Here is a 22,698-nt window from a genome sequence, read left to right as displayed (position 1 = left end):
GTAGAAATGCCTGAGATTTCTGAAAACTCTTTACCACACTGGAACCTTTTACCCCCTTCTAAACCTGTACTTGTGGTAACAATCAGTGATCGGTCAGGAGAAGGTTCCTCATGATTAGGGGGATTATATAACAGATCTGTACTGTGAAGTCCTAAATGTACATTGACGTTTTCTTCTAAAGAGCGCTGCATGATATCTTCATCTTCTGCTTTATAAATTTGTGATAACATGATGTTTTCATCAGAATTCTTACTGGGATTTTCTGTTAAGATAAAAAATTTTATTTTTTTTTCCAAACCGCAGAGAAAACATATAACATTCCTATTAGGCTGGAATTAGATCCAGCAGTAACTACAGGTTGAAAAAACTACAAATATAATTTCAGCCTTATAAAGCTTTCTATACACTGACAAAGTTCAGGATTCTGATCAGTCCCCACATTCCTCAACAAAAACTGCTTTATTGACTAGATCTCTTAGGTGGATTCACTAAAAAAAATGTCATAATGCCCACCTAGAGCTTAATTGTCAAGCACTTTTCAGTGCACCTCCTCCACTGCTGCTTCTGAACTTTCACACATGCTCAGCAGAAGCTGCATTTTCCCTGGTTCCGCACTGAGATCCTCCATTTTCCAGCAGCCATTTCAGTTGGAATTGCAGCTTCTAATTCCATCTACTGCTTATTTTCCTGCAGCCTGTACTGAGCATGTGTCAAATATCAGCAGCAGATTCCCAGTGGGCTGTGTTGTCTGGAACTTAAGTGAGTTGCCAGTTCTGGTGGCCCCTGTAATTTATATGATTTGCTGCCTGCAGTATGCCCTTTAATCTGTATGACTTACCATTGCCATGTAACTACATGACATCTTTTCTCCTCCACAGTCCTGACACAGGGGCCAACATCAGGATGTTCTGTGTGGGCGGCGCTAACATTACAGACTGGTTGCTAGCTAGCCACGCCCATCTTTTCTTAACTGTGTCCAGTTAATGCTTCATTTGGTGGTTGAAAGAATTGCAATTTTTGTCCCGTCTCACCTCCCAAAAAATCTAATTATGTTTCAAAAGTATTTACTGGTAATGTTGAACAGAAATACATAAATATGCAAGTGGATAAAACAAAAAAATTCAATAAAGAAAGCAAATAAAGGAGTTATCTGTAGAACAATGATAGGGGCTGTGTCCTCCCACTTCTCGGCCAACTAGGGATATAGGTAAAAGAGAGAGCGAAGAGAGAAAAAGAAGAAAATAAAAAACACCACCCCCTCTTACAGTCATGGGGACAAAAAGTAGGGGACGTAGCACAATTCATCCATAGATTCCATATCTTAGAGAACTGTTTTCTAGTTTCCGAGAGGGTCACTTTTCATAATTTGGTTAATTCTCTGGATAACTTCTAAGATGGATAAATAGGGAGCCTCTATCTGGAAGCAACATGTATGCACGCGACCATCAAAATATATAGTAAAAATGTATACGTTGCATTAGTATATAAGACCTAATAGGTAGACAGGAGCTGACAGAGGGACATCTATGAACGACCTCAAACAATCCTTTCTGAATACTGGCCCAAAATTGGTGAACTATCGGACAGGTCCATCATATGTGAAGGGTATTACCTGTCTCTTGGCATCCCCTAAAACAGGGACGCTCAACCTTCGGCCCTCCAGCTGTTGTAAAACTACAACTCCCACCATGCCCTGCTGTAGACTGATAGCTGTATGCTGTTCAGGCATGCTGGGAGTTGTAGTTTTTCCAACAGCTGGAAGGCCGCAGGTTGAGCATGCCTGCCCTAAAACATAAAGAAGAGAATGACTGATATATAATATGCAATCTGGAAGGTACCAATTCCACCGTATGAAGTACCTTCAGCAAAGTTTCCGTCAACGTCACCTGCCAACCTCCATTGCTGATCACCGTACAACATTCATTCCATTGTTCCAGAGTAAAAGTGTCCCCCAAATCCGATTCCCATCAATACATAAAAGTATCAGAAAGAGTGGAATTGACCATGGAATAAATGAAAGAAAGGGATCCTTTTTCTACTCCTCTATACTGACAAAATCTCTCAAAGGAGGTATATTCAACCATCTTATCGGAACTAAGGGGGATTTTTAACCTGGAAACCTTTTAAATGGAAAACCTGATTGACCCTGAACAGTTCAGTGGGTGGGGGAGAAAAGCCAGAAAGAAAATAGTCCCTGGACGTGAGTTTTGAGTTGAGCAGGAAATCTCCAACCTGGCGTAGTTTGGCATGCTTCCACCAAAGAAAGATAATCCAGGTGGAAAAAGGCGGTTCTGGAATATAGGGAGCATCGGTGATGTTGTACCCTGTATTTTATATTTGAAATGGACTGTCTGCCATAGCTGAAGCATAAAGAAACAGACTTTCACAGAAGGGTCCATATCCGCTAGGGCAGTGGTCGGCAAAGTGCGGCTCGCGAGCCACAAGCGGCTCTTTAGATCCTTAAATGCAGCTCTTTGGTGCGGGCTGGCAGGTGGGCGGCCGCGCAGCCATATCGCGCCGCTCAAGCTGCTTGCAAAATGTCTGTCATGCGCCTCCTGCTCCATCTGTCTGCTCCTTCCACTTTATGAATGAAGCAGGCAGGCGGGGCAGGAGGCGCATGACGGAGGGTGAGATGTCACGCTGCGCACAGCAGCAGAAGGGCGGGCAGCGGCGGACTTTCGGCAGAACACCAGCCATGTGAGGAGTGGTGAAGAGGCCGCCGCTCAGGAGGAGCGAAATGTCCTGCAGCAGAAAGGTAGGAGCTGCCCCCGGTGTGTGCACAGCGCCGGGCACTGCACCGGCCCCGCAGCAAGTGTCCCTGCCTCCTCCCTTTTCCCCACTAATACATTACTTTACTTACTGGAGGGCACTTATGGGGGATATCTGTGGAGGGCACTTATGGGGGATATCTGTGGAGGGCATATATAGCATCTTATGATATATATGTGTCATCCACAGATATCCCCCATAAGTGCCCTCCACAGATATCCCCCATAAGTGCGTCATCCACAGATATCCCCCATAAGTGCGTCATCCACAGATATCCCCCATAAGTGCGTCATCCACAGATATCCCCCATAAGTGCGTCATCCACAGATATCCCCCATAAGTGCGTCATCCACATTACATCCACATCTGCAGACAAGTTTAATAAAAGTAAAAAATGATAAAGATAAATGAAATAATAATCAAGATCCAAATAAAAGAAAGTACATATAAAAGTATGTAAAAACACATTCTGGGCTCATGCCCACAAATGTAAGGGCGCTGTGCCTGTGCTGCGGACTGCAAATAGCGGTCCGCAATGCACGGACACAGACCATGGGGCAGCTGCATGAGGATCGCGGACCCATTCAATTGAATGGGTCCATGATGCGGGCTGCACACAGCCAGTGCCCATGTATTGCGGACCCGCCGTATGCAGCCTGCAATATGACAATGGCGGGCACACGGTCGTGTGCATGAGCCCTAATAGTCCTCACTGGTACTGTTGACGCAATATTTTAGGTTTTAAAAATGTGGCTCTAGAAAGAAATTTCAATCGTGGTTTTGGCGATATTTGGCTCAGTTGACAAAAAAGTTTGCCCACCACTGCGCTAGGGGAATGTCTGGGGCCCAAATCACCAGTGAGTGGACTCACTGGTGAGGGGCCCAAAGCACCAGTGAGGGGCCCAAAGCACCAGTGAGTGGACTCACTGGTGCTAGGAGATCAGACTCTAAAAGCACCCACTGTGGGGGATTAGAAGTTGCAGGTGTCCTCACCAGTTGAGATAACAGAGCCGCTATAATACCTGCAGAGGTGAGGCACAGAGAATCCTCCTACTTTTTTATGGAGGTGCATAATTGATCTGGAGATCCAGGGGCGATTGTATGCCCATTTAAAACAGAAAATCTAATTTTGAAGGAGCTTCATTGCAGATCCCGAAACAGGTACCAGAAGGTTTCTAAAATAATGTAGGATACAAGGCTGTGTGACCATCTTCACATTATGGATTCTGCCCAACCAAGAAGAAAATTCCAGGAAATCAATTATTGACATAATTTTGGGATAAGGCGGACATAGTTCCATTTAAAAATGGAATCAAGAGATTTGGGTATATTTACTCCCAAATATGGTAAGTAATCATCTTAAGTTTTGAATCCAAAATTAACAGCGATCAACTATTTGTGTCTGGGATGGCTTATTACAGTGTAAAACTTCAGCTTTAGAAGTTTTAATATGTAGTCCTGCCATATGACCAAAAACGGTGAGCCTACCTAATAAGTTGGGTAAGGCCTCATGCACACGAACGTTGTTTTATTCCGTGTCCGTTGTTCCGTTTTTCGTGATTTTCTGCGGACCCATTGACTTTCAATAGGTCCGTTGAAAACTCGGCTAATGCACCATTTGCCATCCGCGTCCGTGATCCGTGGTTCCAGTCCGTCAAAAAAATATAACCTGTCCTATTTTTTTCACGGAAAACGGTTCGTGGAACCATTCAAGTCAATGGGACCGTAAAAAAACGCGGAGGCACACAAGATTGTCATCCGCGTCCGTTTTTTTCCTATCATTTGCATGGCAAACTTGACTTAGATTTTTTTTTACTTTCCTTCATGTCTGGTGATCCTCCAAAAATAAAGGAAGACACACGGAAACGGATCACGGAACAACGGAACCCCATTTTGCGGAATGGAACACAACGGTCGTGTGCATGAGGCCTAATGTGGTCACTGGATTAGGAACGGTAAACATGTCATCCACAAAAAGATTCATGCGAACTTCATGCGAACGCTCGTTAGCGATTATCTGTAATACATTAGACTTCGTATTAGCCCACTGGATAACGTTACATATTTTCCTCACATTGTCAGGGGCTTCTCTACCAGGGATAAATCCCACCTGGTCAGCATGTATTAAAGAGGGGAAGAAACGATTTAGGCGAGTAGCCAATATGGAGGTGAAGATTTTCAAATCAATGTTAAGGAGTAGTGTTGAGCACGAATATTCGAATAGCGAATTTTGATTGCAAATATCGCCACTTTGAGAATTCACGAATATTTACAATGTAGTGCGATATATTTTTTATATCGAATATTCGCCATTTTTTTCCATCTGAACACATGATTCCTCTCTGCTTCTTGCTTGCGGGCCAATGAGAAGGAAGCAATGTCAAGTTCACAACAATACTTAGTTTACCAATCAGTAATCTGTAGTCAGACCCGCTAAAATGGGAAGTTGCACGTAGTGCGAAAAAATATTTGAATCATTGCCGATTAGCGCAATCATGAATATATTGGAGCACTTGACTCCATTTGCATATAAAGCTATTCTAATGTTCTGCCGTGCCAACCATTTTCTCCAGTCTCAGGAAACTTATGACAGCTTGAAAAATGAGCCAAAGTGACCCACGCCTGTATTTCATGTTCCAAATTCGCATTACGCGATTTTTACATTGCCGATTTATCGCATTCGATAAAATCTCGAATTCTCGAAATTCGCAAATATATGCCGAATTTTCTACAAAATATTCGTGAAATATGGCAAACTCAAATATAGCCCCTGCCGCTCATCACTATTAAGGAGGGATATTGAGCTATAATTTCCCAGGAGTGAGTGATCTTTATCAGGTTTAGGGATTACTGTAATTAATCCAGTTAAGAGATCTAAAAGTAGTGGACCACCCTGCACCATATAATAGTAGAAACTCTTTAAACGTGGCAAAAGAATCTACATTTTTTAAAATAAAGCGCAGAGAACCCGTCCTCTTCCAGTGATTTCCCACTTTTCAAGGACATTATGGTTGAGTCTAGTTCCTCATTACTGATGGGGAAATTAAGAGTGGCAGTGTCCGAAGGCAACAGTTTTGGAATTGGTAAATGAGCTAAAATGGAAGACACCTCAGAAACAGGAGCATCCGTGGGGTCAGAATACAGCTTTTGGCAAAATGCATGGAATTGGTGATATACCGTATCTTGACAGGATTGGATGTGACCTGACCTCTCGCTTCCCAAATTTGATAGAGATATTAATTTACTGGCAGGTGCAAAGCTGCACTGTAAGCATTTTATCCAGTTTGTTGGCTAATTTATAAAATTTCGCCTGGGTCCATCCAAGTGCCTTTTCAGTACGGTATAAGAGGGGGACATTCAGCTGTAGTTTAACATCACAAATAGCTTAAATGAGATACAGTGAAGGGTGTCTATGATTACAGTAGCCATTTCCAGTCTGAATAGTTTATATTCTGAACCTTATTATGTTTTGTTTTTTTACATTTTATTGGATTTTTAATATCATCATCCTTGTAACGGACCGTTCAGCACACAACTCCGTTCAGACGATATTCTCCTTTCAATGCACAGGCAGTTACTGCAAGCACCAGTCTGCCGAACTGCAAACTACACGAATCCTGGAAACCGCGGAACAGGAAAAGCATACAATCGGCTTACATTCCTGGCAATCAGCATACAATCCAATTCCCCCAAGAACGAGACGACACTTTGCTTGAGGGTTAAGCAGAGCTCTTTAATGGGTTATTTTCCAGCCTTTTATGCAGGTCTCCTAGCAAGGGACACTCCCCCTGGGGCCCTTGTAAAAGACTGTGACAGTTTATATTTTAGCCAATCACATGCATTTACAGTATTGAACCTTCCCAGCATTTGTACACAAAAATCCCCTTCCCTCTGTCTGTAACGCAATCAACAAAATAAAATGAGCATTGTCTGTGACGCAATTAACTAACACACTGGCATTGTCAGAGACGCAATCAACAAAATACAATTACCAAACGTAATGGGCTAACTTAATCACTCACAGACAGAAAACACACATTTTTCCCCCAAACACAGAAAACACCCCAAAACCCCACATATCCCCATAATTTATACATCCATGGATAGCTATGATCTAGGTGAACAACATATCCAAAAACCACCCAGATCTGAGCAGGGATTCCCGAATTCCATGGAAGTCACATTTGGCCGGCCGCAAGCATGGCTTTCCTGCCCAAAACAGTTCCACAGATTTAAATTGTGCGGCCGGTCTATCTTCTCCTTCAAAGTTAGTATGGGCCATAATCCTGGGGCAGGAGGCGGGCAAACAGCCCGCTCCAAAACACTGTGGCAAAGTGGCTTTCGCCACAATCCTCATTCAACATACAGAAAGTAACAATTATAAAGTAATAGCAATGTGCCTACAATGAAGCCTCCAAAAATGTGTCCCCTCTGTGGCCAGATATAAGAACTGTAACCTTGTAGTAAAAGAGGTCAAGCGTAAACCGTTTACATCCGTCAGGACACTGTCAGACGTCCCAGCGTACCTTTGTCTCTCTCTCTGTTACCACTGGGTTTCATTGCCTCCTCCAGCTCAGTATCAGAAAAAAAAGTGAGTTAGGAAAAACTTCCACCTTCTCATAGAGCGTCTAAAGGACCCTATACACGGGCCGAGAATTGAACAGATCATTACTGTGAACGCTTGTTAGTGATGATCTGGTGGTGTGAATGCACCGTCGAATACGCAATGAACGAGAGGAATGCTCGTTGATCAGAAAATTAGATCGTTTGTGCAGCACAAAAAAATCTTTGTTTCCCGGTGGTAAATTGTGCTGCTGCTGCCAGGAAACAACGAGACAGTATGGAGAAGAGCGGTGGCATTAGCTGGAGGAGATCGATGGGTGTAAATGCACCGGTCTCCACTGCTAGCGATCAGCAGATTGTTGGGAAGGAACGCTTCCTTCCCGACAATCTGCTTGTACATCATCCCATGTAAAGGGACCTTAAGTAAACGCTTTTCTTTGTCTCATTGTCTCCAATCTCTCCAGATAAAAGAGTGGTGAGCCTGGAGATTAACTGCTGCATACTTGGGATATGAGATGTCAACCAGTCTGATAGCAGACACTTCTAGCTACAAAAATAACAGCATAAACTATAGGAGGTAGATGAGCAGGTTTTCTGGGAGAGATAAGTGGCCTTTGCTGAGCGTGGAATAGTACTTCCGTTGGACCTAGAGCTCCCCTAAATTTACTGATTTGGTGCACCCGGTCTAAAACCTCCACCCACTAGGACCCAAGTTTAGGGCAGTCCCACAGTCTATGATATAAAATTTGTTTGTGGCATCCCACATCACTGACAAGAAGTTTTCCTGTCTGGGGCGGTTGGAGATGATATATTGCTCTCTGAAGTATTTTGCATTGTCTCGAACCCACATTAGTTAGGTGTTTTCGGAAATCAGCCCATCCAATGAGAATGCATGGAAGGACCTCAGGGAACTGCAATTTTTTAACCCATCCTCTGAATGCTATTTCTGGTCGCATTGGAGAGATGGATTTCCATAATTGTCCGTATATTTGAGAAATAGATCTTCTAGAGGCAACCCCCAAAAGGCCGTCAAAGGGATTAATCCAGGCTTCCCCCATAATGTCATTTTGTTTACGAGAGAAGTGTCTGACCTGCCGATACAGGTATGAGTGATCTCATTGCAAATTAATTAGGGCGCACAACTCCTGCCTTCACATTATGCCTCAACTCCCCAGGACAATAAATTCATTTCGCCTTTCGATCCCTAAACAAAATGCTTCTCATTTCAACCTGGAAGTCAGGATTGTTTCAAAGAGGTAAGCTTTGGAGCATTGATAAGAGAGCTTAAAATGTTGGTGTGAGATTTTCAACGTCACCAGGGTATCCCTAAGAAGGACAGACCCCTTTACAGAGAGAGTTGTCAACCTTGAAAGAGCCAGGGCCATAAGAGCCTAGGGATAGGCAAATTGTTGCTTCAACGTGGTGTTGGAATAAAAGGAGGTACCATGTGTCCAGTCAAGGAGGTGTCTAAATAAGCAGGCTAAGTCGTACCCTCTGAGATTAGGGAAATTTACACCTCCCTCCTCTCTAGGCAATATTCATTTAGATAAACCTATCCTAGGTTTCCTCCTTGGCCAGATAAACTTGGTGAAACTGGAGTGTAAACATTGCATGTCTGCGTTCTTAATCAGTTGAGAAGGGAAAGAGAAGCCGTGCAAAGCACGACATTTTGACCAGATGGCATTGACCCTCCACATTCAGAGGTAGTCCTAACCATTTCAACAGATCAGATTGTATCCTATGGATGAGAGGAGAGTAATTCGGCTGGTACAGAGGTTAGCCCCTATCTTCACCCCTAAATATGTCACGCTGTCCTGAACTACAAATAAACTGAGGTCAAGAACAGAGACAGAGGATACTTTAGGTTTTCCCCCTATCCACAGCAATTCACATTTAGAGATATTGACACAATATCCAGAATACATTCCAAAATCTCTGAGTGCCTACAATATCACCGGGACTCCCTTCTCCGGATCTAATAGAAATAATATATCATTGGTGAACAGGGCTATTTTAACCCATCGGACATTGTCAAAAGCCTTTTCGGCATTGATGGTAAATAAGGCAGAGTAGGGCCCAGGCTGGGACCGGCGCCAGGTTTGGTCGAGAACAGACAACACCATCCTGATGTTTGTGATAGCAGACCTTCCCTGTGTGAAGCCTACTTGTTCTGGGCCAAGAAGGGTAGGCATAACATTCGCTAGTCTATCTGCTGTAAGCTTCAAGAGGATTTTAGCATCTACATTCAAGAAAGTTAAGTATGTAGTTTGAAATCTGCTTTGTGCTAGGGTCGCTAATAGTTTGCCTGACTTATTACCATATCTGAAAAGGGTAGCCTCCAGGCCAGAGCGGTAGTGCGGGTTGCGTTGCAGTGTCCGGTCATTAAAAGCCTGCTGTGATTCACGCCATGCTGTCAACTTCAAAGGAGAAGGAGCATCTCTAATCATGGATCTGACTAACAGACTGGCTGATATATAACCCTCCAGCAATGGCTTTCCATCAACCTGAGACATATGCAATGATGGGCCCCGTAGAGCAGCCTTAGTGGTGTCCCAATAAAGCGAAGGCCAACACTGATGTTCCTCATTAGTGGAGGCAAATTCTTCCCACCAGGACTCCAGCAAATGTCTCATCATTGGTCAAGTTTGAGGGAAAACACCATAAAATGTCAGAGCCTCTCTCATAGGACTCAGCTAGTGTCAAGGAGATTGGGGAGTGGTATTAAATTACCATTGTACAGTCGTGGCCAAAAGTTTAGAGTATGACACAAATATTAGTTTTCACAAAGTTTGCTGCTAAACTGCTTTTAGATCTTTGTTTCAGTTGTTTCTGTGATGTAGTGAAATATGATTACACGCACTTCATACGTTTCAAAGGCTTTTATCAACAAGTACATGACATTTATGCAAAGGGTCAGTATTTGCAGTGTTGGCCCTTCTTTTTCAGGACCTCTGCAATTCGACTGGGCATGCTCTCAATCAACTTCTGGGCCAATTCCTGACTGATAGCAACCCATTCTTTCATAATAACTTCTTGGAGTCTGTCAGAATTAGTGGGTTTTTGTTTGTCCACCCGCCTCTTGAGGATTGACCACAAGTTCTCAATGGGATTAAGATCTGTGGAGTTTCCAGGCCATGGACCCAAAATGTCAACGTTTTGGTCCCCGAGCCACTTAGTTATCACTTTTGCCTTATGGCACGGTGCTCCATCGTGCTGGAAAATGCATTGTTCTTCATCAAACTGTTGTTGGATTGTTGGAAGAAGTTGCTGTTGGAGGGTGTTTTGGTACCATTATTTATTCATGGATGTGTTTTTGGGCAAAATTGTGAGTGAGCCCACTCCCTTGGATGAGAAGCAACCCCACACATGAATGGTCTCAGGATGCTTTACTGTTGGCATGACACAGGACTGATGGTAGCGCTCACCTTTTCTTCTCCGGACAAGCCTTTTTCCAGATGCCCCAAACAATCGGAAAGAGGCTTCATCGGAGAATATGACTTTGCCCCAGTCCTCAGCAGTCCATTCACCATACTTTCTGCAGAAGATCAATCTGTCCCTGATGTTTTTTTTGGAGAAAAGTGGCTTCTTTGCTGCCCTTCTTGACACCAGGCCATCTTCCAAAAGTCTTTGCTCAGGAATGGCAGCAGGCAGGTGTGAGCGCAAGCTCTGCACTGGTGGCACTCCGATCCTGCAGCTGAATCCTCTTTAGGAGACGATCCTGGCGCTTGCTGGACTTTCTTGGACGCCCTGAAGCCTTCTTAACAAGAATTGAACCTCTTTCCTTGAAGTTCTTGATGATCCTATAAATTGTTCATTGAGGTGCAATCTTAGTAGCCACAATATCCTTGCCTGTGAAGCCATTTTTATGCAACGCAATGATGGCTACACGTGTTTCTTTGCAGGTCACCATGGTTAACATTGGAAGAACAATGATTTCAAGCATCACCCTCCTTTTAACATGTCAAGTCTGCCATTTTAACCTAATCAGCCTGACATAATGATCTCCAGCCTTGTGCTCGTCAACATTCTCACCTGAGTTAACAAGACGATTACTGAAATGATCTCAGCAGGTCCTTTAATGACAGCAATGAAATGCAGTGGAAAGTTTTTTTATGGATTAAGTTAATTTTCATGGCAAAGAAGGACTATGCAATTCATCTGATCACTCTTCATAACATTCTGGAGTATATGCAAATTACTATTATAAAAACTTAAGCAGCAACTTTTCCAATTTCCAATATTTATGTAATTCTCAAAACTTTTGGCCACGACTGTAGATATCACTCTCAGCAATAATCTATGCTAGACCAGGATTTATGAGCAGGGAAATAAAACGTAAACTCTCTACTAGTAGGATTATGATATCTCCTAGGGTCTCATATAGGCGTATTTTCTAGGAGGACCCAACACCTTGTTATGCAGTCGAGGGGGTGGTGTTCCCATCACTATATCGTCATGTCTCCTGTCTTCCCTATGATCTATCACAGAATTAAAGTCCCCCCGACTACTTTACAAACTGTCATTGCCAAGATTTAAGATTCAAGGAGAGAAAATAAGTTATCATTAGTAGAGTTGGGTCCAAACACATTATAGAAGCTCAGCAAACCACAGGGGGTATTTACAAGCATATGAAGCAATCTTCCCTGATCGTCGTATCTCATGTGTCAGGGGTTTATTAATCAGGATCAACACCACTGCCTTTTTACCGCAAGCTGGTGAGCCATAAACAGATCCTACCCACAATTTACCCAAATGAGTCTCCTGTAACAAAGCTATGTCAGTTTTCAGCTATTTCTCTTTAAAGGGGATCTAATTCCCTTAACATTCCAAGAAATTACTTGTATAATGGCGGTGCAATAGAGGAGCTATATTTCAACATAGGAGACCATTAGGGGGAACGGAGATTTGCCTCAAAATCTGTTTCTAAGTCTGAGTACTCCATCGCAGGCATACAGCAATCAACATTTCAAATATAACATAAGAAAAGAAAAATAACCAAACAAAAAAAAATGTACGAGGTAAAACTAGCACAGTAGTACACATCTCTCCCACCATTTCGGACAGCACCTATCGCACCAAGAGACTTCCCTTTTTTCTGGGAGTAGATGCCCCCTCCCCAATCACCTCTATGGAGAAGTAATATTGCTCATTTAGTCAAGCCCCTGCAGAAAGACCCGTGCAGATTGGCATAGCAAACTTAAAGCTTAGGGGTTGACTATTCCTAAAGAGAAGTCCAACCAGTATTCAAAGAAAGACAAACAGCCTCTCAAGAGTCTATTATGATATCAAAGAGAACCGGCAGATATGTTACATAGACGTTCAGCCGTCCGTCTGGACAATCTCATGGCGACTTGTTTTCAGATGCCTTTGCTCCTTCAGGAAAGAAGTATTGCAGTTGGGCACAGCGACTGTATCCCATGACTTGTAGATGGTTGATTCCATGGACCGGGGACCTTCTCGGAATTATCTACGATATGTCGCCCAGCAATCTTGCCAAGGTCACTCCTGGGAGAGTGAGCCTGGGTCTCCCAGTTACTCGGGATCAGACCTTTAGCTTCTAAGTGAGAAGCTGTCTCTGCTGGGGAGCTAAAGGTCACCAGAGTGGAGCACACAGAGCTGAATGCTCTGCCTTCGAGTAACCTCAAAGTAGTAATCTGCAAATATTAGAATCTCAGCTACGAGTAAGGGGAATTTGCTAGCACGAAAACTGTGCAAAATCTCTTCCTTATGGTTGTTGTCCAGATACCAGGCAATCACTTGCTAGGCCTCCCTGCTTTGTCCATATCTACATTGTTATTTGCCTGCAGGGGGCCTATCCGGTGGACCCGTTCCACCCGTTTGGTACCTTGTAAGGCTAAGGCCTCTGGTATTTTCTCTTCACATAGCTTGTGGAGCAAATGCAGTTTAATGTATTCTGGCAACCCCACGATTCTCAGGTTGTCTCTTCTGGACCTATTTTCAAGGCCATCCAGCTTGTCCTTTAACACAGAGTTATCCAACTGTAGCTGTCTTATATGGGCATGGGTGTCTCCCGACTCAGACTCCAGCATATTCACTCAATGTTATAACTCCTCCAATCTCCCAGCATGAGCCACTACCTCCATCTGTAGTAACTGCAGTGAGGCTGAAATGGTGGTCGTGATGGTTTACTTGATATCAGGAGCAAGTTTTATTGCTATCTCAATAGCCAGTTGTATAAACTATCATAATGCCCGCTGGGCCCGAGTCCACCCACTCCTGGTCTTCCTTCTCGTAGTAAAGGAGAGTTGCCAGCATGCGTCACTTCCTTTTACATTAGCTGCTTCCAACACCTTGGCTGAAGACCACGATCTTATCTCCTGGTTGTACTGCTCTGCACCTGCTACTCCAGAGCAGGTACCGCTCCATCCATTGACCCGCTGTGCCAGGCTTCAGCAATCAGCTGCTATGTTTTGCAGTGTATGTAAACTGGTGTGGAGCATGAGCCAGTAACGTATACTTGTCATGGAAGTATCGAGGACAAGAGGAGTGGGTAATGTGTGATTCCTGAACGTTGAGGCGGTCATATTGTAAGAAGGCTTTTTGCCTCTTAGGAGGAGAGTTGAACCTCCTAACATTATGAAAGAGAATCTTTCACATGCCAAGAGGGAAATAAAAGTACTCATGTAATCAGTAATAGGAGTGGAACATCAATCCTAATAAACAAAAACAGTATAAAACATAGATACAAAAACAATCAGGAGCCACGTATCGGACAGAACTTGCTAATTTCGTGCCCTGAAAAGCCATAGGCGTGGGAAGATCATGGAATCCAGATCCGTGTCATGAGAAATATATGATAAAAAAGAAAGGAAAAAAACAACAACACACTGCTCTGTATAAAGAGAAGTATATTGGATAGTTTGGCATGGAAAGGTGGGAAAAGCTATATATAAGGAAAAGAAAAAATATAAAAGAAAAAGAAAGAAGGCTATGATGGGTCCCGCACCTCATTTTGGAACAGCAGTATCCCAAATAGGGGAAATAATCAGAAAGTAAACAAGAGCGGGATGGCAAGAAACCGCCACAGCCCCCCAAAAGTATAAAGTCACCAGCCCAACCCTAGAAATAGTAACTTGCTGTAGTAAGAAGAAACCAGCTCCATGGAACTGTCTGAAAGTCCTTGATAGCTGAAAAATAGTCAGACCAGAAAATACATCAAAGAATAAATGTAGTAAACCCCAAATGTCCATCTAACATCACCGAATCAGGCACCAATTCCAGCGCCTATCACAGCCCAGCGTCACCCTGCCTTGTAAGTGGAGTGCACCAGTAAAATATATTCCTGGTACAAAAAAAAAAAAAAAGTAATAGCTTGATAAAAACAAAATACTCAGGGAAAGAAGGAGCAAGTTGCGCTTCCGACAATACCGCTAGTAAAGGCACTACCAGAAGGATTATCGGCAGGACAGGGTAAGCCGGTTGCCAAAGAGAAAAGCCAATAATGACCAAAACCATCCCAGCAGTCAGTAGGGAGCACCATCAGAACAAAGTAAAATAGAAAAACTGGAAGCCTCAGAAGTAAAGAGCCTCAGAGATCATGAGATAGACAGCAGAAACATAACGTTCCATCAAGCCAAGTCCTCTGTGGTAGGGGTCTAACTATAAGATCTCCATTAGGCTCACCCTGGGGATTCAAGAAGGGCAGGAATATTCTTTCTTCTAAACCTGCCACGATCTGGCCGGTCTCTGCAGCAGTGGAGCCGGATCAACTGGTGGCTCAAAAGAGACTCCTTCCTGTTGCAGAATCTCATAGCCTTCCATAAGATCCTTCATCATGTAGCGATGGTTTCCAATCTACACACCACATCGAAAGGGAAGTCTCATTGACAGCGGATTTGAGTTCGTTGCAGACCCATGGCAACAGGACTCATTGCTCCATGACGTTCTAGGGTAGCAGGAGCCAGTTCTGCAAACAGTTGTACAGATTTCGAGCCACTGCTAACAGTTGATCCTTCATTTCAGGTTAGTGTAGCCAAAGCACAATATCCCGAGGAACATTACGATTTTTAGTATGACCAAGTACTCTATGCACGCGGTCTATTCTGAACATATTAGGGTCTGCCTGGTGCAATAGAGCTTGAAAAAGGTTGCAATGCCATAATAAATTCAGGCTTACCCCTAATCCTAATGTTAGCTCTCCGGTTACGATTTCTCAAGTCCTCCCGTTTATACTCAAGGGCTTCCAGGCGATGAACATAATCGTGCAGGCGAGACTTATCTTCTTCCATGGCATCTGCCACTTCATTCATCCTATCCTCTAGATCAGATATTCAGGTACCCAATTCCTGCATTTGCTTGGTAAAGTTCCCAACAGCCTTGGATAACTTCGAAGTGAAAAGCGTTTTAATATTAGCATATAGTTCAGTAGGGTCAAATGCTGGTGCGTGGGACCCTATAGCTGGGTCAGGCTCAGATGGTATCAAAGAACTCGAACTCCCGCTGGGAGAGACTGGTTGTTCCATTTCAGGTGGTTGAGGTCTACGGAAAAGCTTAGGTAGAGTTTGCCATGAAGGAGACTTCTCCTTGAGTTTCTTCTTTGCGACTTTGTAGGCTACGTAATAGAAACAATTATGCAATTAAGCCAGACTGGTAGACAAAAAGAGCCCGATGCCGCAGAAGGGTTAGGCTCTATAATACACAATGGATAGGAGGCTGTCAACGGAAAAAACATTCCAAGTAGACCACTGAGCTGATATATGGCATATGAGCATTAGATGGCAGCAGTTCCCTGTAATGGAAAGGAGCAGTGTACTTGTGACTCTAGATCAGGAGTGCACAACCTTTTTTGGTCTGGGGGCCGCATTGTCACATTGCACTATTTTAAGGGGCCACAAAAAAAAGTTAATCAACGCTTGTTTGCATCAGCCTATTACACAGGCTACTGCAAAGTGACTGGGGAGGAATGATCGCTACCACAGTCATTCCTCCCTCATTCACTTCTATAGATTATCGGTAGCCGATTCCTGATTACACGGGTGGATGTGCCGATGATAATTGTACATCTTTCATCCTGATAAAATAGGCAAATCAGTCGACAAACGAGTGATTCCTTGTTTAATCGGCTGATCAGCAGCTGATTATACCGCCAGATATTAGGAATGAGCGCTCCTATGAACACTTGTTCCCAGTAATTGTCCTGAATATTGTGCCGTGTAACAGGGGCTTAGAGATTTCCTGGTAAAAAAATGATTTTTAACACGTTCCTGCAGCATGGGCCTGAGCAAACTTTTCCTGCTCCGGCGCTGTTTACATCTGGCTGGCTATGGGCAGAGTCACTTGAACAGTACCTCTCCAGCCAATGACTGGCTTCAGTGGTGATGTGATCACAAGCAGCGTGTCACCGCTAAAGTCAGTCATTTGCTGGAGAGGTGCTCCGAGACTGGAGGATGGAGACATCGAGAACAGCATGGAGCAGGAAAGTAGGAATCTTCTGTGGCAGGGACCATGCTGCAGGAACTAGGTAAAAATCATTTTAACTAGGAAACTCCTTTAAAGGGTTTCTGTCACCTGAAAAATGGGTATTAAGCTGGTTGACATTAGCGATGTGCTAATGTCAGCTGAACATAACTACAGTTGCAAGAAAAAGTATGTGAACCCTTTGGAATGATATGGATTTCTTCAAAAATTGGTCATAAAATGTGATCTGATCTTCATCTAAGTCACAACAATAGACAATCACAGTCTGCTTAAACTAATAACACACAAAGAATTAAATGTTACCATGTTTTTATTGAAACCACCATGTAAACATTCACAGTGCAGGTGAAAAAAGTATGTGAACCCCTAGACTAATGCCATCTCCAAGAGAGTGAGGTGTCAGCCAACTGGAGTCCATTCAATGAGATGAGATTGGAGGTGTTGGTTACAGCTGCCCTGCCCTATAAAAAAACACACCAGTTCTGGGTTTGCTTTTCACAAGAAGCATTGCCTAATGTGAATGATGCCTCGCACAAAAGAGCTCTCAGAAGACCTACGATTAAGAATTGTTGACTTGCATAAAGCTGGAAAGGGTTATAAAAGTATCTCCAAAAGCCTTGCTGTTCATCAGTCCACAGTAAGACAAATTGTCTATAAATGGAGAAAGTTCAGCACTGCTGCTACTCTCCCTAGGAGTGGCCGTCCTGTAAAGATGACTGCAAGAGCACAGCGCAGACTGCTCAATGAGGTGAAGAAGAATCCTAGAGTGTCAGCTAAAGACTTACAAAAGTCTCTGGCATATGCTAACATCCCTGTTAGCGAATCTACAATAAGTAAAACACTAAACAAGAATGGATTTCATGGGAGGATACCACAGAGGAAGCCACTGCTGTCCAAAAAAACATTGCTGCACGTTTACAGTTTGCATAAGAGCAGTACTGGCAAAATATTCTATGGACAGATGAAACCAAAGTTGAGTTGTTTGGAAGAAACACACAACACTATGTGTGGAGAAAAAGAGGCACAGCACACCAACATCAAAACCTCATCCCAACTGTGACATATGGTGGTGGGGGCATCATTGTTTTGGGCTGCTTTGCTGCGTCAGGACCTGGACGGATTGCTATCATCGAAGGAAAAATGAATTCCCAAGTTTATCAAGACATTTTGCAGGAGAACTTAAGGCCATCTGTCCACCAACTGAAGCTGAACAGAAGATGGGTGTTGCAACAGGACAACAACCCAAAGCATAGAAGTAAATCAACAACAGAATGGCTTAAACAGAAGAAAATATGGCTTCTGGAGTGGCCCAGAGATTCACACCAGACATCCCAAGAATATTGCTGAACTGAAACAGTTCTGTAAAGAGGAATGGTCAAGAATTACTCCTGACCGTTGTGCACGTCTGATCTGCAACTACAGGAAACGTTTGGTTGAAGTTATTGCTGCCAAAGAAGGTTCAACCAGTTATTAAATCCAAGGGTTCACATACTTTTTCCACCTGCACTGTGAACGTTTACATGGTGTGTTCAATAAAAACATGGTAACATTTAATTCTTAGTGTGTTATTAGTTTAAGCAAACTGTGATTGTCTATTGTTGTGACTTAGATGAAGATCAGATCACTTTTTATGACCAATTTGTGCAGAAATCCAGATCATTCCAAAGGGTTCACATACTTTTTCTTGACACTGTATATTAGTGCCATCTCACTGCCTGCCGCCGTTATTGAGAAAAACTAACTTTTATAATATGCTAATTAGCCTCTAGGAGCAGGGGGGGCGTTGCCGTTCTCCCACCTCTGGCCACGCCCTGCTACACTAGATTGACAGGGCCAGGCAGCTTTTACCTCCTCCTGCCGGCCCTGTGCACTGGGGAGATCTCGCGCCGTTCAGTATTCAGCGCAGGCGCAGTGATGAAGCTGGCAGCCGGCGAGCGCCCTTCACTCACTGCGCCTGCTCCGTATACTGAACGGGACGGCGCAGGCACGAGATTTACACTGCAGACAGGGCCGGAGTTAGGAGACCAACGCTGCCTGGCCCTGTCATTCTAGCGTAGCAGTGCGTGGCCAGAGGTGGGAGAACGGAGCCTTTAGGAGCAGGGGCAACGCCCTCCCTGCAACTAGAGGCTAATTAGCATATTATAAAAGTTTGTTTTTCTCAATAAAGGCTTCAGTCAGTGAGATGGCGCTAATATAGTTATGTTCAACTGACATTAGCACATCACTAATGTCAGCCAGGTTAATAACCATTTTTCAGGTGACAGAATCCCTTTAAGTGGCGACGTTTCCTTCCTGCCTCCTATTCACTAATGAGTGCTTTACTTCACTGCAGAGGACGGCGCTCACTGGTTATTACCGCCTCCTGCACCCCCAGGTCCCTGCAATAACCAGTAAGCACTTTCCCTAAGGGCTCACGCACACGGCCATTGTTTTAGTCCGCATCTGAGCTGCATTTTTTTATGTGGCTCGGATGCGGACCCATTCACTTCAACGGGGCCGCAAAAGATGCGGACACATGGCTAGTGTCTTGCGGACCGAAAGAAAAAGGTACGGTCCTGTGTATGAGGCCTTACTAGCCGGGAAAGCACTTATTGGTTAACCCTTTAATGACCAGGACTGAAAAGGCCTTAATGACCAGTCACTTTTTTGTGATTTAGAGCACGTGGTTCAAACACTTGTAACTTTTTTATTTTTTCGACTACCAAAATAACTTTTGCAGCTTTTTATTACATAACACAGGGATTTTTAATATATTTTTTTACTTTTATTATCGGGAAACTGTACAATTTATTTAAAACAAAAGTCATTTTCATTCAAACTATAGCTCATTATTTAAATATGCATATTATTATAATTAGTTCCCTCTATGTGTTGGATCGTTTTATTATACAATATGTATAGTTTCACATGAATGGGGTGATAATAGTAATGGTTTTGGTTGGCGTGGGAGTTTTTTGCTTTTATGAATTTTACCATGTTTTTTTTTCTTTTTTTAAAAAGACCTTTGGGGGAAAACTGGCATTTTTTTTGCACTTTTTCCTTTTTTTTGTATTTTCTTTTTATTTTATCATCACTTATTTATTCTTAAAATATATTTTTGCCACATAATATGACAGTGAACAATTTTATTTTGCACTGTTTCCTTTTTATAGTTTTCTTTTACTTGTATTTTATTTATTTATTTATGTTTTTGCTAAAATTTTCTTTTCTTTTTTTTATATATTTTTGCAGCACTATATGTCCCCCAAGAGGTCTTTTTTTTGTATAATTGTCTTTTTATTAGAATAAGTACAATAATAAAAGTATACATGTACATTTTCTCGTGTGGTCAATAGACATTCAGATAATCCATGTGAGAAAAACAACAGGAATGACATTACAAATACAGCACCAAAATGCGGTTCTAATCACTCCCAAATCAAATAACATCTTGTCTTAAGAAATCCCGAAAACCGGGAGAATGAATCAAATACTCTATTATGAAATTGAATCCCCAAGAGGTCTTTAAAAGACCTCTGGGGGACACTGACTTTTTATATTTTACACTTTTTCCCCCTTTTATTTGTATTTTTTTTGTTAGATTTATTTTTTCCTTTTAATATATACCGTATTTGTCGCCCTATAAGATGCACCTGCCCATAAGACGCACCTGGGTTTTTGAGGAGGAGAATAAGAAAAAAAATATTTTGAACCAAAAGGTGTGCTTTTGGTGGGTTTTGAACTACCGTAATGGTGGTCTGTGGATGACACCATTATGGGGGCATCTGTGGATGACACATACACTCACCTAAAGAATTATTAGGAACACCATACTAATACGGTGGTTTCAGCAAAGTGTAGTTTGCTGAGACAGTTTTGTCTAGATGTTGTTCTGGGCTGGATTTCATGTTGGCTGGGGGATAGGTTTGGTAGTGGGATCTGCCAGTCCACACCCTTCCACTACATGTATTGTCTTTTGCGAGAGGTGATCGCAGATCAGGCCTGCTGCTATAATCAAGGAGGGATAAAACAACCCTCTGTGTATAACTTGGAGGGAGAAAGGCTGAGGAAGCCTGAGAGAGAGGGGAGCCTGAGAGGCTCTGTGTGGCCTCAGCCAGGAGGGCTGAGGGGCCACGAGGCTTTGTAAAGCCTGAAGTTTGGGGGGGCCCAGCGACGCCTACGGAGAGAGGGTCGCACGGTCAGAGTCGGGAGGACTTCCGGACCATCTCCCCCCAAGGGTGCTGGTGTGGTCACAGCCTGGAGGCTGCTGGACCGTATATGGCTGAGAAAGCCGGATCTAGTCCTGTGTGTGAACTGCGCTCTATAGGTGAGGTAGAGACAACACGTGTATTAGGTAGAGCCCAGAAGGGCAGGTGTTTATTTTCAATGTTTATGTGTGTGATGGTGCTGAAGTGCAAAAATAAAGCACCTTTTGGACTTGAACCCCGTTGTTAGAGGAGAAGTCTGTGATTGCGACCCCATGAGAGAGAGCGATCCCTTAATATGCTGTATATACACTCACCTAAGAATTATTAGGAACACCATACTAATACGGAGTTGGACCCCCTTTTGCCTTCAGAACTGCCTTAATCCTACGTGGCATTGATTCAACAAGGTGCTGATAGCATTCTTTAGAAATGTTGGCCCATATTGATAGGATAGCATCTTGCAGTTGATGGAGATTTGAGGGATGCACATCCAGGGCACGAAGCTCCCGTTCCACCACATCCCAAAAATGCTCTATTGGGTTGAGATCTGGTGACTGTGGGGGCCATTTTAGTACAGTGAACTCATTGTCATGTTCAAGAAACCAATTTGAAATGATTCGAGCTTTGTGACATGGTGCATTATCCTGCTGGAAGTAGCCATCAGAGGATGGATACATGTTCTCATTCTGTTTATGCCAAATTCGGACTCTACCATTTGAATGTCTCAACAGAAATCGAGACTCATCAGACCAGGCAACATTTTTCCAGTCTTTAACAGTCCAATTTTGGTGAGCTCGTGCAAATTGTAGCCTCTTTTTCCTATTTGTAGTGGAGATGAGTGGTACCCGGTGGGGTCTTCTGCTGTTGTAGCCCATCCGCCTCAAGGTTGTGCGTGTTGTGGCTTCACAAATGCTTTGCTGCATACCTCGGTTGTAACGAGTGGTTATTTCAGTCAACGTTGCTCTTCTATCAGCTTGAATCAGTCGGCCCATTCTCCTCTGACCTCTAGCATCCACAAGGCATTTTTGCCCACAGGACTGCCGCATACTGGATGTTTTTCCCTTTTCACACCATTCTTTGTAAACCCTAGAAATGGTTGTGCGTGAAAATCCCAGTAACTGAGCAGATTGTGAAATACTCAGACCGGCCCGTCTGGCACCAACAACCATGCCACGCTCAAAATTGCTTAAATCACCTTTCTTTCCCATTCTGACATTCAGTTTGGAGTTCAGGAGATTGTCTTGACCAGGAGCACCCCCCTAAATGCATTGAAGCAACTGCCATGTGATTGGTTGACTAGATAATTGCATTAATGAGAAATAGAACAGGTGTTCCTAATAATTCTTTTGGTGAGTGTATATAGCATCTTATGTGTCATCCACAGATCCCCCATAAGTGTTCCTGTGTAGTGAATGGGGGCCGGCATCTGTTTCTGTAATGGCACCGGGGCCCGGTGCAGTCACTGTATTCTACTACACCGGGCCCCGCTCACTGTAGTATAATCATATCTAACTTGTGGCTATTGTTAAAGTATTCCAATCATCTTAAATCTAGCGCGGTACTACCTACAACAAACTTCTTGGCAGTCAGGAGGCCGGTGCGCCTGCACCGCGTGCTTTATTCATAAAGTGGGCGGCGCAGGCACATTGAGCGTAGTGAGCTACGCTACACCCGCCCTCCTGACTGCCAAGAAGTTCGTTGTAAGTAGTACAGCGCTAGATTTAAGATGATTGGAATACTT

General features: G+C 43.4%; 1 protein-coding gene and 1 long non-coding RNA gene across 2 annotated transcripts in view; one reads left to right on the top strand and one right to left on the bottom strand.

Moving 5' to 3' along the window:
- Positions 1 to 22,698, bottom strand: part of LOC120992083 (zinc finger protein 585A-like) — an 81,367-nt gene that overhangs the window by 798 nt on the left and 57,871 nt on the right. The gene's annotated exons all lie outside the window — the stretch shown is intronic.
- Positions 135 to 22,558, top strand: LOC120992085. The gene is made up of 3 exons (XR_005776919.1): positions 135 to 264; positions 18,332 to 18,341; positions 22,548 to 22,558. It is a non-coding gene; the product is annotated as an uncharacterized LOC120992085 (long non-coding RNA).

This window comes from Bufo bufo, chromosome 2, assembly GCF_905171765.1.
Source record: "Bufo bufo chromosome 2, aBufBuf1.1, whole genome shotgun sequence".
Taxonomy (NCBI): domain Eukaryota; kingdom Metazoa; phylum Chordata; class Amphibia; order Anura; family Bufonidae; genus Bufo; species Bufo bufo.
The sequence above is the reverse complement of the archived record's forward strand: the minus strand, read 5'-3'. Positions and strand labels throughout refer to the sequence as shown.